Genomic DNA, 13,835 nt, shown 5'->3' on the forward strand with positions numbered 1-13,835 from the left:
CTGTGCAGTGTATATATACAGGAGGAGTGGTACTGTGCAGTGTACATATACAGGAGGAGTGGTGCTGTGCAGCGTATATATACAGGAGGAGTGGTACTGTGCAGTGTATATATACAGGAGGAGTGGTACTGTGCAGTGTATATATACAGGAGGAGTGGTACTGTGCAGTATATATATACAGGAGGAGTGGTACTGTGCAGTATATATATACAGGAGGAGTGGTACTGTGCAGTGTATATATACAGGAGGAGAGGTACTGTGCAGTGTATATATACAGGACAGGAGGAGTGGTACTGTGCAGTGTATATATACAGGAGGAGTGGTACTGTGCAGTGTATATATACAGGAGGAGTGGTACTGTGCAGTGTATATATACAGGAGGAGTGGTACTGTGCAGTGTATATATACAGGAGGAGTGGTACTGTGCAGTGTATATATACAGGAGGAGTGGTACTGTGCAGTGTATATATACAGGAGGAGTGGTACTGTGCAGTATATATATACAGGAGGAGTGGTACTGTGCAGTATATATATACAGGAGGAGTGGTACTGTGCAGTGTATATATACAGGAGGAGAGGTACTGTGCAGTGTATATATACAGGACAGGAGGAGTGGTACTGTGCAGTGTATATATACAGGAGGAGTGGTACTGTGCAGTGTATATATACAGGAGGAGTGGTACTGTGCAGTGTATATATACAGGAGGACTGGTGCTGTGCAGTGTATATATACAGGAGGAGTGGTACTGTGCAGTGTATATATACAGGAGAAGTGGTACTGTGCAGTGTATATATACAGGACAGGAGGAGTGGTACTGTGCAGTGTATATATACAGGAGGAGTGGTACTGTGCAGTGTATATATACAGGAGGAGTGGTACTGTGCAGTGTATATATACAGGAGGAGTGTACTGTGCAGTGTATATATACAGGAGGAGTGGTACTGTGCAGTGTATATATACAGGAGGAGTGGTACTGTGCAGTGTATATATAGAGGACAGGAGGAGTGGTGCTGTGCAGTGTATATATATACAGACTATGGTTCACTTACTTTTCGGGGGCAGCATTCGGTGGCAGTGCAGGGGTTATTTTCCCAGGTGTGACACCTGAGGGCTCGTTGTATACCGCGCTCCTGTCGAGCAGATTCCGGGGCGGCGCTGTCGGGGGCGGTCGGATCCTGCAGACACCTGGGAGATTTGATTCTGCAGATTCGCAGCGGGGATTATTTTCGGGCAGTAATGGCGGCTCTTCTGTCTCATTAATGTTTCCCCCTCATGGTGGGATGTGCCGGGGGCTGTATGGCGGAGGGACCGGTCACTACATGTCAGGTCCAGGAGCCGCACTGCACTGATTGTATCTGTCAGTAAGAATGACCTCAGCGGACCGGAGAGCCAAGAGACTGACAAGAAGAAGGAAAATAGCAAAAATAGAAAATATTCAGATATTTGTTTTTACAGTTATTGAAATTATGTTTTGTACTTATGTCACCTCCAGAGCTGCACTCACTATTCTGCTCTTACATAATGTCTTATCCTCCAGTCACCTCCAGAGCTGCACTCACTATTCTGCTGTTACATCGTGTCTTATCCTCCAGTCACCTCCAGAGCTGCACTCACTATTCTGCTGTTACATGATGGCTTATCTTCCAGTCACCTCCAGTCACTATTGTGCTGTTGCATCATGTATTATCCTCTAGTCACCTGCAGAGCTGCACTCACTATTCTGCTACTAGATCGTGTCTTATCCTCTAGTCACCTCCAGAGCTGTAGTCAGTATTCTGCTGTTACATTTTCTTTTATCCTCCAGGGACCTCCAGAGAGTCACTTTTTTTGCGGTCACATCATATTTTATACTTTAGTCATATCCAGATCTGCACTCACTACACTGTACTAACAGAGAAATTCCAGAAATTCTTGTGTCTCAATTGACAGGGAAGTTGTACCCTAATGAAAAATATCAGAGTTGCCATAGAAGTGCGTGACAGAGAAATACATGAATACAACACCAGAACCACCATTAGTACATTTATACAGCACCAGAACCACCATCAGTACATGTACAGATCACCAGAACCACAATCAGTACATGTATACAGCACCAGAACCACCATCAGTACATGTATAGATCACCAGAACCACAATCAGTACATGTATACAGCACCAGAACCACCATGGGTATGTTAATAGAGCAGCAGGATCCCCAACAGTTTATGTATACTATGCAAGAACCATAATCAGTACATGAATAGAGCACCAGAATCAATATCAGTACATGAATACAGCACCAGTAGACCCATTATACAGCACCAGAACTACCATCAGTACATGAATTTAACACCAGAACCATCATGAATACATTACCAGATCCAGTACATGAACACAGCACCAGAACCACCGTCAGTACAAAAATACATCACTAAGCTTAGTACATTGAACAATCGCAGTGTCAGATTAGTTCCATACATTTGTATAGCATGAACCTATAACTCCTAGCATATACATAACAATGGTAAGGAGATACTGGGAGTTGTTACTATCAGTGTCACGATTCCACCACTTACGGTGCTTCGAGTTTGTCACGATTCACACCGTGACTGTCAAGATCCCTTAGCCGCTGCCCACAATATGTCACGGATTGGGGTGACTTTAGACCAGCAGACGGCTATCACATGTGCAGGGGGCTTATCTTAGTTATCCCTCCACTGCCACAATGTGATAAAAAAAACACACACAATGCTATTGACCTCTTAGGTTACAGCAGGGGCTTATTTTAGGTATCCCACTGCTCTCCAATATACCATGAACTGCAGGGATTTGTGTACCCCGCTTACAGTTCCACTTAACACTTGCAGCTCTCTGGCGCCCCCCTTACTCTCAGGTCAGATTAGGTACTGCACCTAGGGTAATTAGTCGCCAGAAAGGCTGCCTGCTATGTACTGGCTATTGGGCGCGCTGCAGCGACGCGATAACTACTCCCACGCAGGCAGGAACAATAATTATCAAGCTGCAGTCGCTGAAACAACACTCCAAAAGTCTGCACACGGTAAGCTGCCACCAGCTCCGATCAAACGGGTCCGGAGCTAACCCAAAACAGTAGCGTAATTTCCCTTCAAGAGACAGGGTACGTTTTTAGAGCAGGGAGGAAGAACTAGCATTAAATACCATCCACCTCTCGTGTCTCCCCTTTTCCTCATAGTTTGTAAGCTTGCGAGCAGGGCCCTCATTCCTCCTGGTATCTATTTTGAACTGTGATTTCTGTTATGCTGTAATGTCTATTGTCTGTACAAGTCCCCTCTATAAGTTGTAAAGCGCTGCGGAATATGTTGGCGCTATATAAATAAAAATTATTATTATTATTATTATAAAAATTATACTCCAGAAAGGTTAGGCAGTGCTTTATCAAAATTATACAAAGATGTTACAAATGAGACAATTGCAAATATGTACAAGGTAATTATGAAAATAAAAGGATTAAAGGAAGAAAAGATAACTCACATGTTCTTAGTTCATATCAGTTCAGGCAAACACCATGCTAGTGGGAGGGGCTCCCAAAAATCCCAATGCATGAGGTACAGCTCTTCAGGTCAGACCCACATGTTCTTCCAGCAACAGACTGACTGCTGGAGTCCGGCCAAAACAGTTATAGCTTAGCTTGGTGACATCACCAAAAAGGCTGGCTATCCCAGTCCCTCCTCTCTCTGCATTTTGACTAAGTATAAGCTAAATCTTTCTAAGACTTGTAATTCCGCTGCTGAACATATCATAGTCCTGACAAACCCAGCATTCATCTCAGATTACCGTGGGCTTTCTAAGGAGATCAAATATGTCCTATTATTTACAGAGCAATCCCTACTTCTTCACCCGATGGAGTTAGACGCTGATGCTTAGAGTGATGGGTAGATCCTCCGAGTGTGATTATGACGATATATTTTTGTGTTCGTATTTTAAATCGTTTGCCTAATATCTTACAAAAATGGAACAAAGGACCGCATGGTTCTAGAGACTTAGAATCCAGTTCTTGCTGGAGGAAGCTTCTACCTGGTCGTAAACATTCCTTTAGGCAATAAAACGCTCTTCCCCCATGTACATTGGCAAGGCAAGCTCAACTCTGAAGTAAAAGAGAAGGGGGGTTTCTTAGCCCACATCCTGGGCTGACAAGAGAAACTAAACTTATATGATATTTCATACCATATCGTGACACCTCCCCCTTTTAGTGTGCGCTACGGCGGCAGAACCTCTCGGTATGCCTCCATGCGCACCTCCGTGGGTTCACCCTGGCGGGAGAGTCCATCTGCATTCCCATGCTCTTTGCCCGCTTTGTGTTTAATGGTGAAGTCAAATTGCTGAAGGGCAAGGCTCCAGCATAGCAACCTGCCATTGGTTCCACACATGGTGCTTAGCCAGCTCAGAGGGTCGTGGTCAGTCACCACAGTGAAGGTGTGACCGTACAAGTAGGGCTGCAAGCGCTGCAGGGCCCAGACTATGGCCAGGCACTCCTTCTCAATGGTGGAGTAGGCCACTTCCCTCGGCAAAAGTTTCCGGCTCAGGTACAACACGGGGTGCTCTTGGTCCTCCGAGTCAACCTGGCTGAGCACAGCACCGAGGCCAAACTCGCTGGCGTCGGTCTGTACCAAGAACGGTCGACTGCTTTCAACACAGGGGCGTTGCACAGTGCTGTTTTCAACGCCTGGAAGGCCCCCTCACAGCCATCTGTCCAGTTGACGATGTGGGGTAGCTTCTTCCTGGTGAGGTCCGTCAAAGGTTTTGCCAGGCTACTGTAGTGCTGCACAAAGCGCCTATAGTACCCTGCAGTGCCCAGGAAGGACATCACCTGTTTCTTGGTCCCAGGAGTGGGCCAGTTCACGATCACGCCCACTTTGTCAGGCTCCGGTTTCAGGGTGCCTCCGCCTACCCGGTGCCCCAGGTAGTGGACCTCCCTCATGCCCATCTGGCACTTTCCCAGCTTGATAGTCAGGCCTGCTTGGTGAATTCGCCTGAGCACCTCCTCGAGATGCTGCAGGTGTTCATCCCAGGAGGGACTGAAGATGGCAATGTCATCTAAGTACGCCACAGCGTACTTCTCCAGTCCCTGAAGCAGGAGATTGACCATCCGCTGGAAAGTGGCAGGGGCATTCTTCATGCCGAAGGGCATGACTGTGGACTCGTACAGTCCAAAGGGTGTGATAAAGGCGGACTTCTCCTGCGCCTCGGGGCTCAGGGGAATCTGCCAGTATCCGCGACTCAGATCCATTATTGTCAGGTATTTTGCGCCAGCTAACTTCTCAAGCAGCTCCTCGATGCGCGGCATTGGGTGCGCGTCAGAGGCTGTAATGGCGTTGAGCCCCCTGTAGTCCACGCAGAACCGGGTGGTCCGGTCCTTCTTTGGCACGAGAACTACAGGTGAGGCCCACGCGCTCTTTGACCGTCGAATCACCCCCAGCTGTAACATCTCATCGATCTCCTGGCGCATAATCTGCTGCACCTGGTCAGAGATTCGATAGGGTGTTCGCCGTAGTGGGGCGTGATTCCCGGTGTCCACCTCGTGGACCGCTAACTCAGTCCTTCCAGGCCGGTTGGAGAACACGACCCGGAAGGGTTCCAGTGTGGTTTGCAACTGCAACCGCTGTGGTTCATCTAGCGAGGCGCTTACCTCCACGTCCTCAATGGACCCACAGGCCTTGGCTTGGGCCAGCATGTCCAGGAGGGCGTATTCCTCCCCGTCTTCGGGTGCGCTGCAGACCGGTAGGACGAAAGGTTCACGTTCGTGATGAGCCTTCATCATGTTGACGTGAAAGGCCTTTCGCCTACCCCGAGTGTGGTCAAGTGTGACCACGTAGGTGACCGGGTTGAGCTGTTGGTGGACGACGTACGGGCCCTCCCAGGCTGCCTGAAGCTTATCCGTTGGTACGGGAACCAGCACCCAAACCTTTTGACCCACGTGGTAGGTCCGCTCCCAGGCGTTCTGGTCGTACCAGTGCTTCTGATCAGCCTGAGCCTGCGTCATGTTGTCATGCACCAACTGCGTCAAGGTCTGCATCTTGTCACGGAAGCGCATGACATACTCCACTATGGACACTTCAGAAGGGTTTGGCTCCTCTTCCCAGGATTCTCTTACCAACCCAAGGGGTCCCCGGACTTGCCTGCCGTACAGGAGCTCGAAGGGGGAGAACCCCGTCGAGGCCTGCGGAACCTCTCGGTAAGCGAATAGCAGGTGTGGGAGGTACCGCTCCCAGTCGCGCCCTTGTGTCTCAACCAGCATGCGTAGCATCTGTTTGAGGGTACCATTGAAGCGTTCACACAAGCCATTGGTCTGTGGGTGATACGCACTCGATACCAGGTGCTTCACCTGCATTCTCTTACAGAGAGCCTCCATTAAGCGAGACATAAATTGGGTCCCTTGATCAGTAAGCATTTCCCTGGGAAATCCTACACGTGAAAAGATGGCCAACAGGGCATCCGCCACCTTATCTGCCCTAGTTGACGACAGAGCTACTGCCTCTGGGTACCGGGTAGCGTAGTCTACCACAGTAAGAATATATCGCTTTCCAGAGCTGCTGGGGACGGCCAGCGGGCCCACAATGTCCACCGCAATCCTCTGGAAAGGCTCCTCTATCACTGGCAAAGGGATCAGGGGAGCCTTAAGAGCAGGCCCCGCCTTCCCCACTCTTTGACAGGTGACACAGGAGCGGCAGTAGTTTGACACATCTGTCCCCATCTTAGGCCAATAGAAGTGTTGAGACAGCCGGGCCTTAGTTTTGCTGATCCCCAAGTGTCCAGCTAGCGGGATCTCATGGGCAATCCGCAACAACTCACCCCAGAATTGCTGTGGGACGACCAGCTGTCTTTCCCTCAACCACTCCTTTTGTGATTCTCCGGGTACTGTCTCCCGGTACAACCTTCCTCTTTCCCAGAACACCTTCTCCTTATCAGTCTCGGAGAATGACGTCCCGGCGAGTTGTCTCAAACTCTCTAGGCTCGCATCTGTGTGCAGAGCGGCATGAAACTCCTGGCTAGGGGAAGCCAGAAGTGACGTCAGGGTCCCTTCCCCACGGGAGCCCTCTGGGACCTGCTCTGGGTCCACCTCTGGTTCAGTCATACTGATGACTGAGGAGGGTCCGGGAGGCAGACAGTTATCTGCGTTCCGGGCACTCTGACTGCGGGTGACAGCAGCTACGTAGGCTGTCTCCCCGGGGGTTTCTACAGACCCATCAGCCGACGCTGCTATGGGCTCTACTTCCCCATCCACCCCCATTACCTCAGGAGCATTGCTACTTATGGGCCAGTTACCTTCCTCGGTGGCACTGGTCAATTGCATGGCATCACCTTCCTCACGGTTCCCATGTATCTCCCCATTTCCGGTAGCACCGACACTTGCCCCTGCTAGGGGTTCCTCAGCCGTCTCACTCCGCAGAGCGACGTGGCTGAGCACTCCTGTACCTACGGACACATCAACTTTCACAGAAACATCATTATTAGGTTCAGTTGGCACAGGTACAACATTTTCACCATCAATCCTAGGGAAAAAAGGGTTAACAGATGCATCATTACAAGATAAAGCATGGTCAGGTAACACATGCGATTTCCCATCATCATCATCATCATCATCATCAGGGTTAACGTTACCCTTATTAGCAGATTGGGGAGGGGTGTCAGGGACGTAGTATGCAAACAACCTCCCCAAATCAGTCCCCAACAAAACATCAGTGGGCAAATTATCAGACAGCCCCACTTCCTTCACCCTGATCCCGGCACCCCAATCAATATAAACCCGGGCCATCGGTAAGGGACAGCTGATGCCCCCAATCCCAGTGCCAGTTAGGGTTTTCCCCGGAATGATTTCTTCAGGGGCCGCCAGTTCGGGTCGGATGAGGGTTCGTTCACCCCGGTGTCCTTGAGGCCTGTAGCAACATGACCTCCCACAATGACATGCTGTACGTTATCACACCCCCTCCCAGCCACACCACCCACCAAAAGAACTGCTGCATTAGGCCCTGGGGCCTTGGATGAGGGGTTCTTCTGCTTGGCTGGACATTGGTGACTGAGGTGTCCAGTCTGCCTGCAGTGGTAACACTGGCGAAGTTCGGTGGTAGGTCTGGTGCTGTTGGCCACGGGGACAGGACCTCTGGTAGGTTGGCTGGCAGGGGTACTGGCGTTGGATGCAGGCTTACCCCCTCTCCAGCTGGTGGTGACTGGCTTCCGCACTTCCGATCTACGGTTGGCCTCATAGGCATCGGCAATCTGTGCTGCTTTCGTCACGTCTTTGGGTTCTCTGTCCATCACGAACTGTCGCACCTCAGTTGGGCAAAGATGGAAGAACTGGTCTTTGATCATCAGGTCTCGCAGCTGTGCAAATGTGGTCACTGACAGTCCTTGGGTCCACTGGTCAAAGTGGGTCCCCAGTCCATGCACCACATCACTGTAACTGTCGTGTGGGCCACGTTGGAGGGTCCGAAACTTTTTACGGTACACCTCGGGTGTAAGCTGGTACTTGGCTATCAGAGCCTGCTTGATGGCCTCATAGTCACCATCTTGTTCTTGAGGGAGGGCAGCAAACGCCTCCAGAGCTTTTCCTCTCAGCCCTGGTGTCAGGTATCGTGCCCATTCTTGTGTAGGCAGCTGGTACTGTCTGCAGGCTTTCTCAAAGGCCCGCAGAAAAGTGTCCAAGTCCCCATCCTTTTCCATAACAGGAAAGTGGTCGGGCCGGGGCTTCGGTATCTGAGCGCTGCTGGGCTCACGGCTGGACTGGGACGACCTCTGCATTTGCAGTTGGGCCATCTGCAGCCGGTACTCCCGCTCCGCTTGGGCCTCCCGCTCGGCTCGGGCCTCGGCTCGTTCCTGGTATTGCTGGATCAGCTGTCGACGTCCCTCATGGTCGTCAGCGGGGAATTCTTTCAAGGCCGCCTGCAGGTGGGGGTCCAATTCGCCCGGATTGCTAACAGGGCGAGCATTCAGTGGTTGGACCTCTGCTGCAGCACCATGTTCGCTGGTGCTGGCATCTGCGGTTTCTGGGCTCTGTGAGTGGTCTAGAGCGGCTTCCCATTGCATCAGGGCTGCGACCAGTTCACTTTTGTTTTTGCTTGCATAGTCAATGTGCTGTGACTTGCATAAGGCAACAAGGGTGTCTCTGGTCTGCTGTTCATAAAAGGCTTCTCCCAGCCCAACCATGGTTGCCAAATAAAAGATAGGATAGAAAAACGAAGAAAAAGGGAGGGGATAATTACCAGTACACAATTGTCTCACAACTAATAAGCACTGAGTTCGTTCTCCCAAACTTATTTGCGCAGAGTTCTCGCAAGAACTTTCTGCAAGTTTTTAGTGAGAGGAATGATTGCTCAAACCAAATCACTAATGCTCTAATATCCCACCGCCTTGCCATCAATTGTCACGATTCACACCGTGACTGTCAAGATCCCTTAGCCGCTGCCCACAATATGTCACGGATTGAGGTGACTTTAGACCAGCGGACGGCTATCACATGTGCAGGGGGCTTATCTTAGTTATCCCTCCACTGCCACAATGTGATAAAAAAAACACACACAATGCTATTGACCTCTTAGGTTACAGCAGGGGCTTATTTTAGGTATCCCACTGCTCTCCAATATACCATGAACTGCAGGGATTTGTGTACCCCGCTTACAGTTCCACTTAACACTTGCAGCTCTCTGGCGCCCCCCATACTCTCAGGTCAGATTAGGTACTGCACCTAGGGTAATTAGTCGCCAGAAAGGCTGCCTGCTATGTACTGGCTATTGGGCGCGCTGCAGCGACGCGATAACTACTCCCACGCAGGCAGGAACAATAATTATCAAGCTGCAGTCGCTGAAACAACACCCCAAAAGTCTGCACACGGTAAGCTGCCACCAGCTCCGATCAAACGGGTCCGGAGCTAACCCAAAACAGTAGCGTAATTTCCCTTCAAGAGACAGGGTACGTTTTTAGAGCAGGGAGGAAGAACTAGCATTAAATATTATACTCCAGAAAGGTTAGGCAGTGCTTTATCAAAATTATACAAAGATGTTACAAATGAGACAATTGCAAATATGTACAAGGTAATTATGAAAATAAAAGGATTAAAGGAAGAAAAGATAACTCACATGTTCTTAGTTCATATCAGTTCAGGCAAACACCATGCTAGTGGGAGGGGCTCCCAAAAATCCCAATGCATGAGGTACAGCTCTTCAGGTCAGACCCACATGTTCTTCCAGCAACAGACTGACTGCTGGAGTCCGGCCAAAACAGTTATAGCTTAGCTTGGTGACATCACCAAAAAGGCTGGCTATCCCAGTCCCTTCTCTCTCTGCATTCTGACTAAGTATAAGCTAAATCTTTCTAAGACTTGTAATTCCGCTGCTGAACATATCATAGTCCTGACAAACCCAGCATTCATCTCAGATTACCGTGGGCTTTCTAAGGAGATCAAATATGTCCTATTATTAACCAGCTCTGCCCTCTCCTAGTGTATCATCACCCATCCCCTGCAGATTGTGAGCCCTCGCGGGCAGGGTCCTCCCTCCTTATGTACCCGTGTGCCTTGGTTTTTCTTGCTCATGTCTAATGTATTTTTCTATATTTGCCCCGTATTTCACATGTAAAGCGCCATGGAATAAATGGCGCTATAAAAATGAATAATAATAATAATAATAATAATTATTTACAGAGCAATCCCTACTTCTTCACCCGATGGAGTTAGACGCTGATGCTTAGAGTGATGGGTAGATCCTCCGAGTGTGATTATGACGATATATTTTTGTGTTCGTATTTTAAATCGTTTGCCTAATATCTTACAAAAATGGAACAAAGGACCGCATGGTTCTAGAGACTTAGAATCCAGTTCTTGCTGGAGGAAGCTTCTACCTGGTCGTAAACATTCCTTTAGGCAATAAAACGCTCTTCCCCCATGTACATTGGCAAGGCAAGCTCAACTCTGAAGTAAAAGAGAAGGGGGGTTTCTTAGCCCACATCCTGGGCTGACAAGAGAAACTAAACTTATATGATATTTCATACCATATCGTGACAGAGTTGTATCCTGAAATCCGCTGCTGACCTTGGATTTACCTTTGTGACTATTCGTCTGACTTACCCCCTTTGTCTTGATCTGCTACCTTCCTGATTCTCTGACCTTGGACTGTTACCTGTCTACGCTTTGTGTATCACGAGCCCCCATGGTGCTGACCCTGGACCTCTTGACTATGCTGCCTCCCTGTAAGTCCATAGTGACTAGCGTCACAATTAGACTGGGAACTGTACAGGAACCACAGTACTGAGGAGACGTGGGCAGTGTCACAAATAATCACCTACACCCAAGTACCTTACGGGAGACATCTTGCATTCATTCTCATCCCTTTAATCTCCACCTGGTCCAGAACCCATGTCGACGTTTGACATTTGCAGTTCTTAATTGCAGACTTCCCTTTTCTCTAGATTCCGCAGCACATCTTCACATGGCGCCCTTAAAATAATAGTGTCATTATAGTGCCCCCTAAATAAAAAATATCTGCTCATTCTGTGCCCCTGAATAATTGCCCCTCACTCCCTGCACAATATATGTCCACCACATTGTCACTCTCATGGTACACTGCGTCCACGCTGTCCCCCTTATGAACAATTACTACCACACCATCCCTATTATGAACGCTAGCCTCCGTTATGTCCATCAATGTGAACTACAAGCGTCAAACCATCCCCCTTATGAATTTCAACTGCTACACTGTCTGTCCACCATTATGAGCTGTAACAACCACACTGTTCGCCGTTATGAACTATTACCACCACTGTCCACTCTAATTAGCAATAATCACCACACTGGTCTCTCTTAAGAACTATTACCACTAAACTGTCCACCCTAACCAGCTAAACCACCACACTGTCCTCCCTTTTAAAGTACAACCACCAAACTATCCAGCCTAATTAGCTCTAACCACCACATAGTCCTCCTTATGGACTATAACTAACACACTATCCTCCATTTGGAACTATATCCACCACACTGGCCTCCCATATGAAGAGCACCGTTCCCAGGTCTGGGGGCCTGAAAACCATCCACCCTGTCTGCCGACCCCTGGATATAAGGATGGGGCCTGAGGAGGACATGAGACCAGTAAGATAGATCCTTTGTGAGATGCTGATGCTAAGGCCAGCACCCGAGAGAGACTTGGAGAAACCCTGATTACCCTGAAAGCTACTGCTGGAGGAGCCTATAAGGAGAAGTATCTGGAGCCATAAGGATCCCTAAGTGGAGGATTGTGTCTCATCTCCCAGGGCATTTATCCGTTACTGGACTGTATTGTGTTCCTGAACTGTATCCGTGTTCCTGGACTGTATCGTGTTCTTGGACTGTATCGTGTTCCTGGACTGTATCCGTGTTCCTGGACTGTATCCGTGTTCCTGGACTGTATCCGTGTTCCTGGACTGTATCCGTATTCCTGGACTGTATTGTGTTCCTGGACTGTATTGTGTTCCTGGACTGTATCCGTGTTCCTGGACTGTATCCGTGTTCCTGGACTGTATCCGTGTTCCTGGACTGTATCCGTATTCCTGGACTGTATTGTGTTCCTGGACTGTATTGTGTTCCTGGACTGTGTCTGTGTTCCTGGACTGTGTCTGTGTTCCTGGACTGTGTCTGTGTTCCTGGGCTGTATTATCCTCTGTGTGATGAATTGTTTTATGGATCTTTCTGTTTGCATACAATAAAGGTTCTTGGACTGTTCACCCACCTGTCGCTCTGTGGATTGTGTGATACTGGAGTACGACCCCATGACACATATAAACTAAAACTGCAAAACTCTCCAACTTTGGTCATTCTAACAACCAAAATTTCCATCCCAATCAGCCATAATGGCCATAAAGACCTCCCTATGATTTATAATTAACACACAGTCCTCCCTTATGAACAACCAGCTGCCACACTGTTTACCTAAAAGCTAAAACCTCCACACTGTCCACTCTTATGAACTATAACCATCACGGTGTCCTCTCTTATGAACTATAACCATCAAACTATCAACCCTAATTAGTTATAACCACCACCCAGGGCCTGGTACATGCGGTGACTGAACTTTTACAATGTAAGGCTTTTATTATGGCTTTATGTCACGATATGGTATGAAATATCATATAAGTTAGTTTCTCTGCCAGCACACATAGGGTGGGCAGTGACCCCCCCTTCACTCTGTGTTCAGCCTGTCTTGTCAATGAGTGTATAAGTTTTATTGCTTCTAGCTGCAATTGCCTGACTTCAGCTCACAAGCCCGCATCCCCCCCGCACCAAGGTATTTACAACCGGCATTTCCTGTAGTGGAAAGTGACCAGCTTTAACTGGATGAGAAACTTCTAGAATCCATGAAAGTTCTTTGTTTGGTTTTTGCAAGATATTAAGCAAACCATCTAAGTTAAGAGCACGAAACTACATATTCTTACTTCCACTCGGTGGACCTACCCATCACTCTAAATACGGGCGTCTAACTCCATCTGGTGAAGAAGTAGGGATTTCTCTGTAAATATGTATCCCAGACAGGGCATATCTGATCTCACTAGAATGCCAGTGATAATACGAGATGAATGCTGGGTATGGTAAGATTATGACATGTTCTGTAGCGAAGTTACGGGCATCAGATATATTTCATGCCCTGTTAGTAAAAAGGAAGAGGTAGGAGGGATTGGAAAAGCCAGCCCTTTCTGTGAAGTCACAGGCTGTAGGTTTTAAGTGCTGGCCGGCGTCCAAGAGGGGGAGATTTGAGTTTTTTACCTGAAGAGCCCAGAGTGCACGCCCTGATGTACTGGGATAGATGGAAAGTCCCCCTAGCCTGTTGCCTGCAATGCTTTGAACAACTGTAAGTGT

The 13,835-nt window shown here is 48.6% G+C and overlaps 1 protein-coding gene across 3 annotated transcripts in view; it reads right to left on the reverse strand.

The window, feature by feature from the left end:
* Window positions 1–13,835, reverse strand: part of TBXAS1 (thromboxane A synthase 1) — an 88,279-nt gene that overhangs the window by 51,506 nt on the left and 22,938 nt on the right. For 2 of the 3 annotated variants that reach the window (XM_077267153.1, XM_077267155.1), the window contains one exon: window positions 1,051–1,398. The exons of the other annotated variant lie outside the window; for it this stretch is intronic. The gene's annotated coding sequence lies outside the window, so the exon portion shown is untranslated. Of the gene's footprint in view, window positions 1–1,050; window positions 1,399–13,835 lie in introns of those variants that run through there. 3 annotated transcript variants of the gene reach the window in all.

The sequence above is a fragment of the Ranitomeya variabilis genome, chromosome 5 (genome assembly GCF_051348905.1).
Source record: "Ranitomeya variabilis isolate aRanVar5 chromosome 5, aRanVar5.hap1, whole genome shotgun sequence".
NCBI lineage: Eukaryota > Metazoa > Chordata > Amphibia > Anura > Dendrobatidae > Ranitomeya > Ranitomeya variabilis.